General features: G+C 44.5%; 1 long non-coding RNA gene across 1 annotated transcript; it reads left to right on the plus strand.

Annotated features, from left to right (window-relative positions):
- Positions 1–9,417: 9,417 nt before the first annotated feature.
- Positions 9,418–11,486, plus strand: LOC115181969 (uncharacterized). The gene is made up of 3 exons (XR_003873581.1): positions 9,418–9,493; positions 9,698–9,834; positions 11,463–11,486. It is a non-coding gene; the product is annotated as an uncharacterized LOC115181969 (long non-coding RNA).
- Positions 11,487–17,118: the final 5,632 nt, after the last annotated feature.

The following is a 17,118-nucleotide window of genomic DNA, read 5'->3' on the forward strand; positions in this document are numbered from 1 at the left end:
TTTTTGCAAATTTATAACAAAAACAAACACAGAAATACATTATATATATAAGTATTCAGACCCTTTACTATGAGACTCAAAATTGAGCTCAGGGGCATCATGTTTCCATTGGTCATCCTTCGAAATGTTTCTACAACTTTATTGGAGTCCACCTGTGGTAAACTCAATTGATTCAACATGATTTAGAAATGCACACACCTGTCTATATAAGGTCCCACAGTTGACAGTGCATATCAAAGCAAAAACAAAACCATGAGGCCGATGGAATTGTCCTTAGTGCCCCAAGACAGGACTGTGTTGAGGCACAGATCTGGGGAAGGGTACCATAACATTTCTGCAGCATTGAAGGTCCCGAAGAATACAGGAACACAGTGGCCTCCATCATTCTGAAATGGAAGAAGTTTGGAACCAACAAGACTCTTCCTAGAGCTGGCCGCCCGGCCAAACTGAGCAATCGAGGGAGAAGGGCCTTGGTCAGGGAGGTGACCAAGAAACCGATGGTCACTCTGATAGAGCTCTAGAGTTCCTCCATGGAGATGGGAGAACCTTCCAGAAGGACAACCATCTCTGCAGCACTCCGCCAATCAAGCCATTATGGTAGAGTGGCCAGACGGAAGCTACTCCTCAGTAAAAGGCACTTGTCAGCCCGCTTAGAGATTGCCAAAAGGCACCTAAAGACTCTCAGACCATAAGAAACAAGATTCTCTGGTCTGATGAAACCAAGATTGAACTCAGTGACAAAGTCCAGAGCTATGTGTGACCAGGGGTGACTGGGTATGGGAAGAGGGTGAAGCAGACCGGAAGTGGGTTTAGTGGAGGTTGTGTTACGGGCACAGACCGAGCAGGCTGAGACAAACTCCTGGGCATCTCTCTCTATAGTGGGCCACCAAAAGCACTGACGCAGAAAGGCGAGGGTCCGGTTCATACCAGGGTGACAGGTGAGGCGGGTAGAATGGGCCCACTGAAGAACATCAGAGCGAACAGAATCGGGAGCAAATAGAGCCAGGTCAAGCTGGTTCTGCTGAGCCTGGCGGATACGGGACTCGATCTCCCAGGGGACGGCGGCAACGATGCACAATGGAATCTGGTTCGGAACCAGTGTTGTCGGCGGTAACTTGCGGGAGGCTTGGTATTCCAAGAACCGGGGCGATAAGTAAGTGTGAAATTGAATCTACCGAAGAACAAGGCCCATCTGGCTTGCCGGGAGTTCAGACAATTGGCGGTTTTTGTGGTCTGCCCACATGATTAACTTCTTATGGATGGGTGGCAGTATTGAGTAGCTTGGATGACTGACATGCCCAGAGTAAAGTGCCTGCTACTCTGGCCCAGAAGCTAAGATATGCATATTATTAGGTATTATTAGATTTGGATGGGAAACACTCTGAAGGTTCTAAAACTGTTTGAATTATGTCTGTGAGTATAACAGAACTTATTTGGCAGGCGTAACCCCGCGGACAAACAATCCAGGATTTTTTTTTTTGAGGTCACTCTCTCTTCAATGGGCTTTCATTGAGAATCTAGAATTTTAAGGCAGTTGCTTGCAGTTCCTATCGCTTCCACTGGATGTCAATAGTCTTTAAAAATTGGTTGATGTTTTTCATTTGTGTAATGAAGAAGTAGCCCTGTTCAGAATGAGGGTAGAGGGAAGTGTACTTTTTGATAGAGGCGTACGACCTGAAAAGCACACCACTTTGTTTTCCTCCGGTATTGAACGCAGTTTATCCCGTCTTAAATTTGATCGATTATTTACTTAAAAAATACCTAAAGTTGTATTAGGAAAGTTGCTTGAAGTGCTGGGACAAAGATTACAGGTAACTTATGAGAGATTTTGCAGTCATATTGCGCAAGTTGCTCCCGGTGTTTTTCCTGGATCAAACGTGGACATTTTGGATATATAACGATGGAATTAATCGAACAAAAGGACCATTTGCGATGTTCATGGGACATATTGGAGTGCCAACAGAAGAAGCTCGTCAAAGGTAAGGCATGAATTATATGTTATTTCTGAGTTTTGTGTCGCGCCTGACGGGATGAAATATGATTGTCAGTGTTTGTTTGATGGGGTGCTGTCCTCAGATTATAGCATGGTTTGCTTTCGCCGTAAGGCCATGTTGAAATCTGACATGGTGGCTAGAAAAACAAGACGTTCAGCTTTAATTTGGTGTATTGCACTTGAAAGTTAAATATATATATTTTTAAAATTGAATTTGGCGCTCTGCCATTTCACCGGATGTTGTCAAATCAATCCCGTTAATGGGATTTCAGCCATAAGAGGTAACCATGGATGGCCAAGAACCAGGGGAGAGTGAGGACAGTCGATTATGTGCAAACTGATCCTTTGCTGGTGGTCTCCAGAGAGATGCAGGATGACAGGGACGGTCCTCTCCCAGAGACACTTTATTCCAAGATGGCGTAGCAGTTCAGACGTCCTTTGTCCTCCTCTTGTCGTGTCCCGTGTATATATATATTTACATATCTTTCTTCGCATATCTTTTTACATATTTTTTTTTCTTTCTAAAAACTCAACACACTCTCCTGCAACCCGCCTCACCAATTTAAAAATAAAAAAACGATTATTTACCTCAAATCTGAAATCCACAACAGAAGCTAGCCAGAGGTTAGCCAGTTCACTGGCTAACGTTGGAGTTCAGCTAGCGGTCCTCAGCTATCCATTAGCTCGAAAAGCTATCGCCAGTGTTTGTACAGCGCGACTCAGACCAGAGCATACCGGACCTATTCTCTCTCCATATCTCCAGATTTCTACCGCAGGCTCTGGACTTTCACACCTGGATCTTGCAGCTAGCTAGCTGCTACCCGAGTGACTATTGGCTAACGTCGGTCCCGGAGCTAACATCAGTTATTCCGGAGCTAGCCAGCTGAAGAGTTCCATCAGCCACTCCTGGGATACAATCACCTATCCGGACCTGCTTTGTGGCCGATGCGGAGCCCCATCGGGCCTTCACGACTGGACTACCGACGTTATCTGCCCGAGGGAGTTATCCAACTGGCCCCTCCGTCGCGACGTAACCTGAACGCCCATCTGCGGCCCGCTAATCGTTAGCTGTCTTATCGGCTGCTATCTGAATAGGTCTATCAGACAATTTTCTTGGGCCACTATAACTATAACTATTTTGCCAATTGGACTGGTCCCCCCTACCACACGGAACCCCACTAATCCACAGACGGAATCGCACGAGGTGACTAAAAACAGATCTCCCTCCATCTACTACCAGCTTGCTACCTATGGCTCGGCTAGCTATCTAATTCTCACTGGACCCTTTGATCACTCGGCTAAGCATGCCTCTCCTTAATGTCAATATGCCTTGTCCATTGCTGTTCTGGTTAGTGTTTATTGGCTTATTTCACTGTAGAGCCTCTAGCCCTGCTCATTAAACCTTATCCAACCTTTCAGTTCCTCCACCCACACATGCTATGACCAAATCTTCTGGCTTCGATGATGTTTCTAGAGACAATATCTCTCTCATCATCACTAAATGCCTAGGTTTACCTCCACTGTATTCACATCCTACCATACCTTTGTCTGTACATTATACCTTGAAGCTATTTTATCACCCCAGAAACCTGCTCCTTTTACTCTCTATTCCGGACGTCACAGACGACTAATTCTCATAGCTTTTAGTCGTACCCTTATTCTCCTCCTCCTCTGTTCCTCTGGTGATGTAGAGGTGAATCCAGGCCCTGCAGTGCCTAGCTCCACTCCTATTCCCCAGGCGCTCTCTTTTGATGACTTCTGTAACCGTAATAGCCTTGGTTTCATGCATGTTAACATTAGAAGCCTCCTCCCTAAGTTTGTTTTATTCACTGCTTTAGCACACTCTGCCAACCCGGATATCCTAGCCGTGTCTGAATCCTGGCTTAGGAAGTCCACCAAAATCTCTGAAATATTCATCCCTAACTACAACGTTTTCAGACAAGATAGAATGGCCAAAGGGGGCGGTGTTGCAATCTACTGCAGAGATAGCCTGCAGATTTCTGTCCTACTATCCAGGTCTGTACCCAAACATTTTGAACTTCTACTTTTAAAAATCCATCTCTCTAAAAACAAGTCTCTCACCGTTGCCACCTGCTATAGACCACCCTTGGCCCCCAGCTGTGCTCTGGACCCATATGTGAACTGATTGCCCCCCATCTATCTTCAGAGCTCGTGCTGCTAGGTGACCTAAACTGGGACATGCTTAACACCCTAGCCATCCTACAATCCAAGCTCGATGCCCTCAATCTCACACAAATTATTAATGAACCCACCAGGTACCACCCCAAAGCCGTAAACACGGGCACCCTCATAGATATCATCCTAACCAACTTGCCCACTAAATACACCTCTGCTGTTTTCAACCAAGATCTCAGCGATCACTGCCTCATTGCCTGCATCCGTAAAGGGTCAGCGGTCAAACGACCTCCACTCATCACTGTCAAACGCTCCCTGAAACATTTCAGCGAGCAAGCCTTTCTAAACGACCTGGCCCGGGTATCCTGGAAAGGATATTGACCTCATCCCGTCAGTAGAGGATGCCTGGAATATTTTTTTTAAAATGCCTTCCTCACCATCTTAAATAAGCATGCCCCATTCAAGAAATGTAGAACCAGGAACAGATATAGCCCTTGGTTCTCTCCAGACCTGACTGCCCTTAACCAACACAAAAACATCCTGTGGCGTTCTGCATTAGCATCGAATAGCCCCCGTGATATGCAGCTTTTCAGGGAAGTTAGAACCCAATATACACAGGCAGTTAGAAAAGCCAAGGCTAGCTTTTTCAAGCAGAAATTTGCTTCCTGCAACACAAACTCAAAAAAGTTCTGGGACACTGTAAAGTCCATAGAGAATAAGAACACCTCCTCCCAACTGCCCACTGCACTGAGGATAGGAAACTCTGTCACCACCGATAAACCCACTATAATTGAGAATTTCAATAAGCATTTTTCTATGGCTGGCCATGCTTTCAACCTGGCTACCCCTACTGCAGTCAACAGCACTGCAGCCCCCACAGCTGCTCGCCCAAGCCTTCCCCATTTCTCCTTCTCCCAAATCCATTCAGCTGATGTTCTGAAAGAGCTGCAAAATCTGGACCCCTACAAATCAGCCGGGCTAGACAATCTGGACCCTTTCCTTCTAAAATTATCTGCCGAAATTGTTGCAACCTTTATTTCTAGCCTGTTCAACCTCTCTTTCGTGTCGTCTGAGATTCCCAAAGATTGGAAAAGCAGCTGCTGTCATCCCCCTCTTCAAAGGAGGGGACACTCTTGACCCAAACTGTTACAGACCTTTATCTACCCTACCCTGCCTTTCTAAGGTCTTCGAAAGCCAAGTCAAGAAACAGATTACCGACCATTTTGAATCCCACCGCACCTTCTCCGCTGTGCAATCTGGTTTCAGAGCTGGTCATGGGTGCACTTCAGCTGTATACATCAATGATGTCACTCTTGCTGCTGGTGAGTCTCTGATCCACCTCTACGCAGACGACACCATTCTGTATACTTCTGGCCCTTCTTTGGACACTGTCTTAACAACCCTCCAGACGAGCTTCAATGCCATACAACTCTCCTTCCGTGGCCTCCAACTGCTCCTAAATACAAGGAAAACTAAATGCATGCTTTTCAACCGATCGCTGCCTGCACCTGCCCGCCTGTCCAGCATCACTACTCTGGACGGTTCTGACTTATGGACAACTACAAATACCTAGGTGTCTGGTTAGACTGTAAACTCTCCTTCCAGACTTACATCAAACATCTCCAATCCAAAGTTAAATCTAGAATTGGCTTCCTATTTCGCAACAAAGCATCCTTCACTCATGCTGCCAAACATACCCTCGTAAAACTGACCATCCTACCGATCCTCGACTTCGGCGATGTCATTTACAAAATAGCCTCCAATACCCTACTCAACAAACTGGATGCAGTCTATCACAGTGCCATCCGTTTTGTCACCAAAGCCCCATATACTACCCACCACTGCGACCTGTACACTCTCATTGGCTGGCCCTCGCTTCATAATCGTCGCCAAGCCCACTGGCTCCAGGTCATCTACAAGACCCTGCTAGGTAAAGTCCCCCCTTATCTCCACTCACTGGTCACCATAGCAGCACCCACCTGTAGCACGCGCTCCAGCAGGTATATCTCTCTGGTCACCCCCAAAGCCAATTCCTCCTTTGGCCGTCTCTCCTTCCAGTTCTCTGCTGCCAATGACTGGAACGAACTACAAAAATCTCTGAAACTAGAAACACTTATCTCCCTCACTAGCTTTAAGCACCAGCTGTCAGAGCAGCTCTCAGATCACTGCACCTGTACATAGCCCATCTAGAATTTAGCCCAAACTACTACCTCTTCCCCTACTGTATTTATTTATTTATTTTGCTCCTTTGCACCCCATTATCTCTATTTCTACTTTGCACTTTCTTCTACTACAAATTTACCATTCCAGTGTTTTACTTGCAATATTGTATTTACTTTGCCAACATGGCCTTTTTTTTTTGCCTTTACCTCCCTTATCTCACCTCATTTCCTCACATTTGTATATAGACTTATTTTTCTACTATATTATTGACTGTATGTTTGTTTTACTCCATGTGTAACTCTGTGTTGTATGTTGTCGAACTGCTTTGCTTTATCTTGGCCAGGTCGCAACTGTAAATGAGAACTTGTTCTCAACTTGCCTACCTGGTTAAATAAAGGACTTGTTCTCAACTAGCCTACCTGGTTAAATAAAGGTGAAATAAATAAAATAAAATAAAAAGACGGGCGAGGAGCGTTGTGAACTGATGAGTGGCAAAGGATACTTGTTCTTCACTGTGATATTATTCAGCCCATGGAAGTCAATGCACGGCCTCTGTGACCCATCATTCTTATTTACAAAGAAACACCAGCACCCACGTGAGGGGAAGAAGGCCTGACATGTCCTGCAACCAGGGAATCCTAGATGTTCTTCTCCATGGCCTCTTGCTTGGGGCGAGAGAGGTTATATAACCGGCTACAGGGGAGAGGAGCTCCAGGCTGGAGGTCAATGGTGCAGTCGTACGGCCGATGAGGCGGCAGAGACAGGGCGTGGTGCTAGCTGAACACAGGAGCTAGATTGTGACACACTGGAGGAACTGATGACAGGTCCGGAGGTTCTGGAATGAACTGGGGCAAAGACAAGGCATGGGCAAGGGCAGAATGTAGACAATTTGAGTGACAAAATTAACTCCAAGTGGTTGCCCTTCCGGCGGTCCAGTTGATCTGAGGGTTGGCAGCTTTAACCATGGATGGCCAAGAAGCAGGGGAGAGTGAGGACAGTCAATTATGTGGAAACTGATCCTTTCCTGGCAGTTTCCAGAGAGATGCAGGATGACAGGGACGGTCCTCTCCCAGACACGGACGAGGAGCTGTCCGTTGTGAGCGTTGGCATCAAGGTGTGAATCGAGTGGAACAGTGTCCAGGCACAACTGGGCAACGACACCAGGGTCCAGGAAACTCTCTTCGGCTCCTGAGTCGATAAGAGCAGGCAGAGGGAAAAGCCAGGCTCTGCAACACGAGGGCGCCGTCAAGCAGGGGTCTGGGGGAGATGGGCAGGTGATTTGCCTCAACAGTATATCCCCACTAAATCAAATCAAATCAAATCAAAATTATTTATATAGCCCTTCGTATATCAGCTGAAATCTCAAAGTGCTGTACAGAAACCCAGCCTAAAACCCCAAACAGCAAGCAATGCATGTGAAAGAGGCACGGTGGCTAGGAAAAACTCCCTAGGAAAAACTCCCTAGAAAGGCCAAAACCTAGGAAGAAACCTAGAGAGGAACCAGGCTATGAGGGGTGGCCAGTCCTCTTCTGGCTGTGCCGGGTGGATATTATAACAGAACATGGTCAAGATGTTAAAATGTTCATAAATGACCAGCATGGTCAAATAATAATAATCATTGTAGTTGTCGAGGGTGCAACAAGCACGTCCGGTGAACAGGTCAGGGTTCCGTAGCACTACTGCTGAGCACCACTTTTGCTGGACGCAGGGAACAAGTGGAGACAAAGTGACCAACCTGGCCACAGAACAGGCAGCTTCTAGTGCTGATTTGCCACTGCCTCTCCTCTGGAGAGAGACGGGCCCGGTCGAGCTGCACGGAGGCAGCCAGTCAGGAAGGAAATCTTGACCCGTTCACTAGCATAAGAGTTGGGCTGTTGCTCGAATGGTGAACATTGTACCAAAAGGCTCTGTGTGTAGATTGATGAAGACAATTTTTATGGATGAGGGAAAAAAAACAATTGAATCCATTTTAGAATAAGGCGTAACAAAATGTAGAAAAAGTCAAGAGGTCTGAAAACATTCCAAATGCACTGTAGCCATGTTATTTTGACTTGTTATTCTTCTTAGTTTTTTCACTGTGTATTTATTTATTGTGTCACTATTTTTTACATTTTGTATCTTCAACTCGGCATCGTTGGAAAAGGACCCGTAATTCAGCATTTTACTATTAGCATACACCTGTTGTTTCTGAAGCAAATGACAAATTACGTTTCATTTTGATTGAAGTAGATGTTGGCAGTCATTTGGGTACCTGGACTCTGCATTATGTTCAAGCCAATCATCTGTTAGAGGTTCTGGAACTCAGTTCTGGTGGTCTGTTCCATGCGCTTTTTTAAAGAGAAACTGGACACATATGTTGACACCAACTACAACGCTAATAAAGAGCAAGTTCTTCTGGTAATAATTTGTGCTTCAGTGTTTTGTCAGTGGTGGAAGAGATACTCTGGAGCTGCTGCAGTGTGTCTGGGGCTGCTGTGTGTTCTCCTACTGGCTGGGATCATAGGCCTGTTACTCTACCGTGAGTTTGATATGTTCTCACTCAAACATTCTTCATCATCAGTGGTGTAATGACGAGGGTTCAATTACATTTACATTCCAGTCAATTACATTCCGAAAGTAAGCCAAATTTAAATTCCAAAAAATTGGAAATCAATTGGAATTCTAGTGTATTTCCTGAATTGACTGGAATTGAATGCAACTGACCCCAACCTTGGTAATGTCTGATTAACTTTTCCACTGTTACCTTGTTCAATGATCTCATTATTTCAGAAAGAAACCAATTGACCATTAACAACACCCTGACCAATGAGAGAGACCAGCTACAGACCAGATTTAACACCCTGACCAAAGACAGAGACCAGCTACAGACCAGTAACAACACCCTGACCAAAGAGAGAGACCAGCTACAGACCAAATACAACACCCTGACCAAAGACAGAGACCAGTTACAGACCAGCTACAACACCCTGACCAGAGAGAGAGGCCAGCTACAGACCAGTAACAACACCCTGTCCAAAGAGAGAGACCAGCTGCAGACCAGATACAACACCCTGACCAGAGAGAGAGGCCAGCTACAGACCAGTTACAACACCCTGACCAGAGAGAGAGGCCAGCTACAGACCAGTTACAACACCCTGACCAGAGAGAGAGGCCAGCTACAGAAAGAGATAGAACGTCTGAAACAATCTTCAGTTGAGAAAGGTGAGTCAAATAGTCTCATGACTGTTCTGTTTGACAGTCTCTGTATCAGTTCACATGTCACTAATAGAAAGGAATTTAACTTATATAAAATGAAAAATGATGCTTCCAAACCGTCCATTAGCTAGTGTCTTCCTTGAGTGTTTGATTGATACTTAATTCAATGTTGTATTAAAGTGACTAAAGCAAGAAATGTTCAACTTACAGTGTGTCCTCAAGGATGGAAGAAGCTTGGTAACAGTTGTTACTACGTCTCTACTGAGTCCAAATCCTGGGAGGAGAGCAGACAGGACTGCAGAAATAGAGGAGCAGACCTGGTGGTCATCAACAGCCAAGAGAAACAGGTGTGTGACAAAGAGAGAGGGTGACAGCGAGAGAGAGTGAGTAAGTGAGTGAGTGAGTGAGTGAGTGAGTGAGTGAGTGAGTGAGTGAGAGACAAAAAGAGAGTGAGACAGGGATGCAGTTTAAGCCCCACCCTCTTCAACATATATATCAACGAATTGACGAGGGCACTAGAGCAGTCTGCAGCCCCGGTCCTCACCATACTAGAATCTGAAGTCAAATGTCTACTGTTTGCTCATGATCTGGTGCTTCTGTCCCCAACCAAGGAGGGCCTACAGCAGCACCTAGATCTTCTGCACAGATTCTGTCAGACCTGGGCCCTGACAATAAATCTCAGTAAGACCCATGAATACAAATTCCATCTAGACACCGTTGCCCTAGAGCACACAAGAAACTATACATACCTCGGTCTAATCATCAGGGCCACAGGTAACTTCCACAAAGCTGTGAACAATCTGAGAGACAAGGAAAGAAGGGCCTTCTATGCCATCAAAAGGAACATAAAATTGACATACCAATTAGGATCAGGATTTTTTTAAATCAGTTATAGAAACCATTGCCCTTTATGGTTGTGAGGTCTGGTGTCCGCTCATCAACCAAGAATTCACAAAATGGGACAAACATCAAATTGAGACTCTGCATACATCATTCTTTAAAAAAATATCCTCTGTGTACAACGTAAAACACCAAATAATGCATGCAGAGCAGAAAAATCCAGAAAAGAGTCATTGAATTCTACAATCACCTAAAAGGAAGCGATTCCCAAACCTTCCATAACCAAGCCATCACCTACAGAGAGATGAACCTGGAGAAGAGTCCCCTGAGCATGCTGGTCCTGGGGCTCTGTTTACAAACACAAACAGACCCCGCAGAGCCCCAGGACAGCAACACAATTACACCCAACCAAATCATGAGAAAACAAAAGATAATTACTTGGCACATTGGAAAGAATGAACAAACAAACTGAGCAAACTAGAATGTTATTTGGCCCTAAACAGAGAGTACACAGTGGCAGAATACCTGACCACTGACTGACCCAAACTCAAGGAAAGAAAAGCCTTGCTATTGAGACAGGCCGACGTAGGCAGACCTGGCTCTCAAGAGAAGACAGGCTATGTGCACACTGCCCACAAAATGAGGTGGAAACTGAGCTTCACTTCCTAACCTCCTGCCCAATGTATGAACCTATTAGAGACACATATTTCCCTCAGATTATTACACAGATCCACAAAGAATCTAATGGGTGAAATACCACAGTGTGACATCACAGCAGCAAGATTTGTGACCTGTTGCCACAAGAAAAGGGCAATCAGTGAAGAACAAAACAATGTTTATGTTTATTTATTTTCCCTTTTTTACTTTAACTACGTGCAAATGATATGACATTTGAAATGTCTTTATTGTATTGGAACTTTTCTAAGTGTAATGTTTACTGTTCATTTGTATTGTTAATTTCACCTTTGTTGATTATCTAGTTCACTTGCTTTGGCAATGTTAATATATGTTTCCCAATAAAGCTCTTAAATTGAAATTAAATGAATTGAGAGTTAGAGACAGAGAGAGACAGAGAGAGAGACACACATAGTAATGGCTATGTATTAACAATGTTGAATCTCTTCCACAATTACAGACATTAGTCAATTGGTTATGCGGGGGTAAAGAAGTATGTCTGGATTGGTCTGACTGACTCTGCTACTGAGGGGACCTGGAAATGGGGTGGACGACACACCACTGACCACAAAGTAAGAAATTCATGAATTCTGTGTCACCATGACATCACTGTCTGGAGTAGTAGGTTCAGAGTGGACAGTCTGATTCTATGTGTTGTTTATCCTACAGGTATTGGAACAGTGGACATCCTGATTCTATGTGTTGTTTCTCATACAGGTATTGGAACAGTGGACAGCCTGATTATATGTGTTGTTTCTTCTACAGGTATTGGAACAGTGGACAGTCTGATTCTATGTGTTGTTTCTCCTACAGGTATTGGAACAGTGGACAGCCTGATTCTATGTGTTGTTTCTTCTACAGGTATTGGAACAGTGGACCAGTCTGATTCTATGTGTTGTTTTCTTCTACAGATATTGGAACAGTGGACAGCCTGATTCTATGTGTTGTTTCTTCTACAGATATTGGACAGTGGACAGTCTGATTCTATGTGTTGTTTCTTCTACAGATATTGGAACAGTGGACAGCCTGATTATATGTGTTTTTCTCCTACAGGTATTGGAACAGTGGACAGCCTGATTCTATGTGTTTGTTTCTCCAACAGGTATTGGAACAGTGGACAGTCTGATTCTATGTGTTGTTGCTCCTACAGGTATTGAACAGTGGACAGTCTGATTATATGGTTGTTTCTCCTACAGGTATTGGAACAGTGGACAGCCTGATTCTATGTGTGTTTCTCCTACAGGTATTAGAACAGTGGGACAGTCTGATTCTATGTGTTGTTGCTCCTACAGGTATTGGAACAGTGGGACAGTCTGATTATATGTGTTGTTTCTCCTACAGGTATTGGAACCGTGGACAGTCTGATTCTATGTGTTGTTTCTCCTACAGATATTGGAACAGTGGACATCCTGATTCTATGTGTTGTTTCTCCTACAGGTATTGGAACAGTGGACAGTCTGATTCTATGTGTGTTTCTCCTACAGGTATTGGAACAGTGGACAGTCTGATTCTATGTGTTGTTTCTTCTACAGGTATTGGAACAGAGGACAGCGTGATTCTGTGTTGTTTCTTCTACAGTTATTGGAACAGTGGACAGTCTGATTCTATGTGTTGTTTCTCCTACAGGTATTGGTACAGTGGAGAGCCTAATGGTGGAGGAGCTGAGAACTGTGTGTATTTCTACTCCTGGTCATCAGACAAAGGAGAATGGTGGGACTATACTGTACTATGAATACAGATGGATCTGTGAGAAATAGGAATCATCCTCGGTACTCTCAACTGCTAATAGGATTATGATAAGTACTATCAATCATAACTATTTCTGCTTTTTCAACTAAAATGTTCAAGTACATACAATATATAGCAAGACAAATGTATTATACATTATAATAAAAATAACAAAACATATGCAATAACAATACAATGAACTGATAACAGAAGGACTGTTATCTTTATTGTCGTAGTAATTCACCACTAAGGACTCAAATTCAAAGGAAATGAATCCTGAGTTCACTGTTCAGCTACTGTAGGTTATTCTCCATATGGCTGAGTTCACTGTTCAGCTACTGTAGGTTATTCTCCATATGGCTGAGTTGACTGTTCAGCTACTGTAGGTTATTCTCCCATATGGCTGAGTTGACTGTTCAGCTACTGTAGGTTATTCTCCCATACGGCTGAGTTGACTGTTCAGCTACTGTAGGTTATTCTCCCATATGGCTGAGTTCACTGTTCAGCTACTGTAGGTTATTCTCCATATGGCTGAGTTGACTGTTCAGCTACTGTAGGTTATTCTCCATATGGCTGAGTTGACTGCTCAGCTACTGTAGGTTATTCTCCATAGGGCTGAGTTGACTGTTCAGCTACTGTAGGTTATTCTCCATATGGCTGAGTTGACTGCTCAGCTAATGTAGGTTATTCTCCATACGGCTGAGTTGACTGTTCATCTACTGTAGGTTATTCTCCATATGGCTGAGTTGATTGTTCAGCTACTGTAGGTTATTCTCCATATGGCTGAGTTGACTGTTCAGCTACTGTAGGTTATTCTCCATATGGCTGAGTTGACTGCTCAGCTACTGTAGGTTATTCTCCATAGGGCTGAGTTGACTGTTCAGCTACTGTAGGTTATTCTCCATATGGCTGAGTTGACTGCTCAGCTAATGTAGGTTATTCTCCATACGGCTGAGTTGACTGTTCATCTACTGTAGGTTATTCTCCATATGGCTGAGTTGACTGTTCAGCTACTGTAGGTTATTCTCCCATACGGCTGAGTTGACTGTTCAGCTACTGTAGGTTATTCTCCATATGGCTGAGTTGACTGTTCAGCTACTGTAGGTTATTCTCCATATGGCTGAGTTGACTGTTCAGCTACTGTAGGTTATTCTCCATATGGCTGAGTTGACTGTTCAGCTACTGTAGGTTATTCTCCCATATGGCTGAGTTGACTGTTCAGCTACTGTAGGTTATTCTCCATATGTCTGAGTTGACTGTTCAGCTACTGTAGGTTATTCTCCCATATGGCTGAGTTGACTGTTCAGCTACTGTAGGTTATTCTCCATATGCTGAGTTGACTGTTCAGCTACTGTAGGTTATTCTCCATATGGCTGACTTGACTGTTCAGCTACTGTAGGTTATTCTCCATATGGCTGAGTTCACTGTTCAGCTACATGCTACTGTAGGTTATTCTCCATATGGCTGAGTTGACTGTTCAGCTACTGTAGGTTATTCTCCCATATGGCTGAGTTGACTGTTCAGCTACTGTAGGTTATTCTCCATATGGCTGAGTTGACTGTTCAGCTACTGTAGGTTATTCTCCATAGGGCTGAGTTGACTGCTCAGCTACTGTAGGTTACTCTCCATATGGCTGAGTTGACTGTTCAGCTACTGTAGGTTACTCTCCCATATGGCTGAGTTGACTGTTCAGCTACTGTAGGTTATTCTCCATAGGGCTGAGTTGACTGTTCAGCTACATGCTACTGTAGGTTATTCTCCAAACGGCTGAGTTGACTGCTCAGCTACTGTAGGTTATTCTCCAAACGGCTGAGTTGACTGCTCAGCTACTGTAGGTTATTCTCCATAGGGCTGAGTTGACTGTTCAGCTACATGCTACTGTATGTTATTCTCCATATGGCTGAGTTGACTGTTCAGCTACTGTAGGTTATTCTCCCCATATGGCTGAGTTGACTGTTCAGCTACATGCTACTGTTGGTTACTCTCCCATATGGCTGAGTTGACTGTTCAGCTACTGTAGGTTACTCTCCCATAGGGCTGAGTTGACTGCTCAGCTACTGTAGGTTATTCTCCATAGGGCTGAGTTGACTGCTCAGCTACTGTAGGTTACTCTCCATATGGCTGAGTTGACTGTTCAGCTACTGTAGGTTACTCTCCCATATGGCTGAGTTGACTGTTCAGCTACTGTAGGTTATTCTCCAAACGGCTGAGTTGACTGCTCAGCTACTGTAGGTTATTCTCCATAGGGCTGAGTTGACTGTTCAGCTACATGCTACTGTAGGTTATTCTCCAAACGGCTGAGTTGACTGTTCAGCTACTGTAGGTTATTCTCCCATATGGCTGAGTTGACTGTTCAGCTACATGCTACTGTAGGTTATTCTCCATATGGCTGAGTTGACTGTTCAGCTACTGTAGGTTATTCTCCATATGGCTGAGTTGACTGTTCAGCTACTGTAGGTTATTCTCCCATATGGCTGAGTTGACTGTTCAGCTACTGTAGGATATTCTCCCATGTGGCTGAGTTGACTGTTCAGCTACTGTAGGTTATTCTCCATATGGCTGAGTTGACTGTTCAGCTACTGTAGGTTATTCTCCATATGGCTGAGTTGACTGTTCAGCTACTGTAGGTTATTCTCCATACGGCTGAGTTGACTGTTCAGCTTCTGTAGGTTATTCTCCATATGGCTGAGTTGACTGTTCAGCTACTGTAGGTTACTGTCCCATATGGCTGAGTTGACTGTTCAGCTACTGTAGGTTATTCTCCCATACGGCTGAGTTGACTGTTCAGCTACTGTAGGTTACTCTTCCATATGGCTGAGTTGACTGTTCAGCTACATGCGACTGTAGGTTATTCTTCCATATGGCTGAGTTGACTGTTCAGCTACTGTAGGTTATTGTCCATATGGCTGAGTTGACTGTTCAGCTACATGCTACTGTAGGTTATTCTCCATATGGCTGAGTTGACTGTTCAGCTACTGTAGGTTATTCTCCATGTGGCTGAGTTGACTGTTCAGCTACTGTAGGTTATTCTCCATATAGCTGAGTTGACTGTTCAGCTACTGTAGGTTATTCTCCCATACGGCTGAGTTGACTGTTCAGCTACTGTAGGTTATTCTCCCATATGGCTGAGTTGACTGTTCAGGTACTGTAGGTTATTCTCCATATGGCTGAGTTGACTGTTCAGCTACATGCTACTGTAGCTTAGTCTCCCATATGGCTGAGTTGACTGTTCAGCTACTGTAGGTTATTCTCCCATATGGCTGAGTTGACTGTTCAGCTACATGCTACTGTAGGTTATTCTCCATATGGCTGAGTTGACTGTTCAGCTACTTTAGGTTACTCTCCCATATGGCTGAGTTGACTGTTCAGCTACTGTAGGTTACTCTCCCATACGGCTGAGTTGACTGTTCAGCTACATGCTACTGTAGGTTATTCTCCATATGGCTTAGTTGACTGTTCAGCTACTGTAGGTTATTCTCCTATATGGCTGAGTTGACTGTTCAGCTACTGTAGGTTATTCTCCATATGGCTGAGTTGACTGTTCAGCTACTGTAGGTTACTCTCCCATATGGCTGAGTTGACTGTTCAGCTACTGTAGGTTATTGTCCCATATGGCTGAGTTGACTGTTCAGCTACTGTAGGTTATTCTCCCACATGGCTGAGTTGACTGTTCAGCTATTGTAGGTTATTCTCCCATATGGCTGAGCTGACTGCTACTGTAGGTTACTCTCTCATGCTACTGTAGGTTACTCTCCCATGCTACAGTAGCTACTGTAGGTTACTCTCCCAAGCTACTGTAGGTTCTCTCCGATGCTACAGTAGGTTACTCTCCCATGCTACTGTAGGTTACTCTCCCATGCTACTGTAGGTTACTCTCCCATGCTACTGTAGGTTACTCTCATGCTACTGTAGGTTACTCTCCCAAGCTACTGTAGGTTACTCTCCCATGCTACTGCAGGTTACTCTCCCAAGCTACTGTAGGTTACTCTCCCATGCTACTGTAGGTTACTCTCCCATGCTACTGTAGGTTACTCTCCCATGCTACTCTAGGTTACTCTCCCAAGCTACTCTAGGTTACTCTCCCATGCTACAGTAGGTTACTCTCCCATGCTACTGAAGGTTACTCTCTCATGCTACTCTAGGTTACTCTCCCATGCTACTGTAGATTACTCTCCCATTCTACTGTAGGTTACTCTCCCATGCTACTGTAGGTTACTCTCATGCTACTGTAGGTTACTCTACCATGCTACAGTAGGTTCCTCTCCCATGCTACAGTAGGTTACTCTCTCATGCTACTCTAGGTTACTCTCCCAAGCTACTGTAGGTTACTCTCCCATGCTACTGTAGGTTAATATCTGGATTGTATCTGTCACGTCCTGACCAGCAGA

Source organism: Salmo trutta, unplaced genomic scaffold (assembly GCF_901001165.1).
Source record: "Salmo trutta unplaced genomic scaffold, fSalTru1.1, whole genome shotgun sequence".
NCBI lineage: Eukaryota > Metazoa > Chordata > Actinopteri > Salmoniformes > Salmonidae > Salmo > Salmo trutta.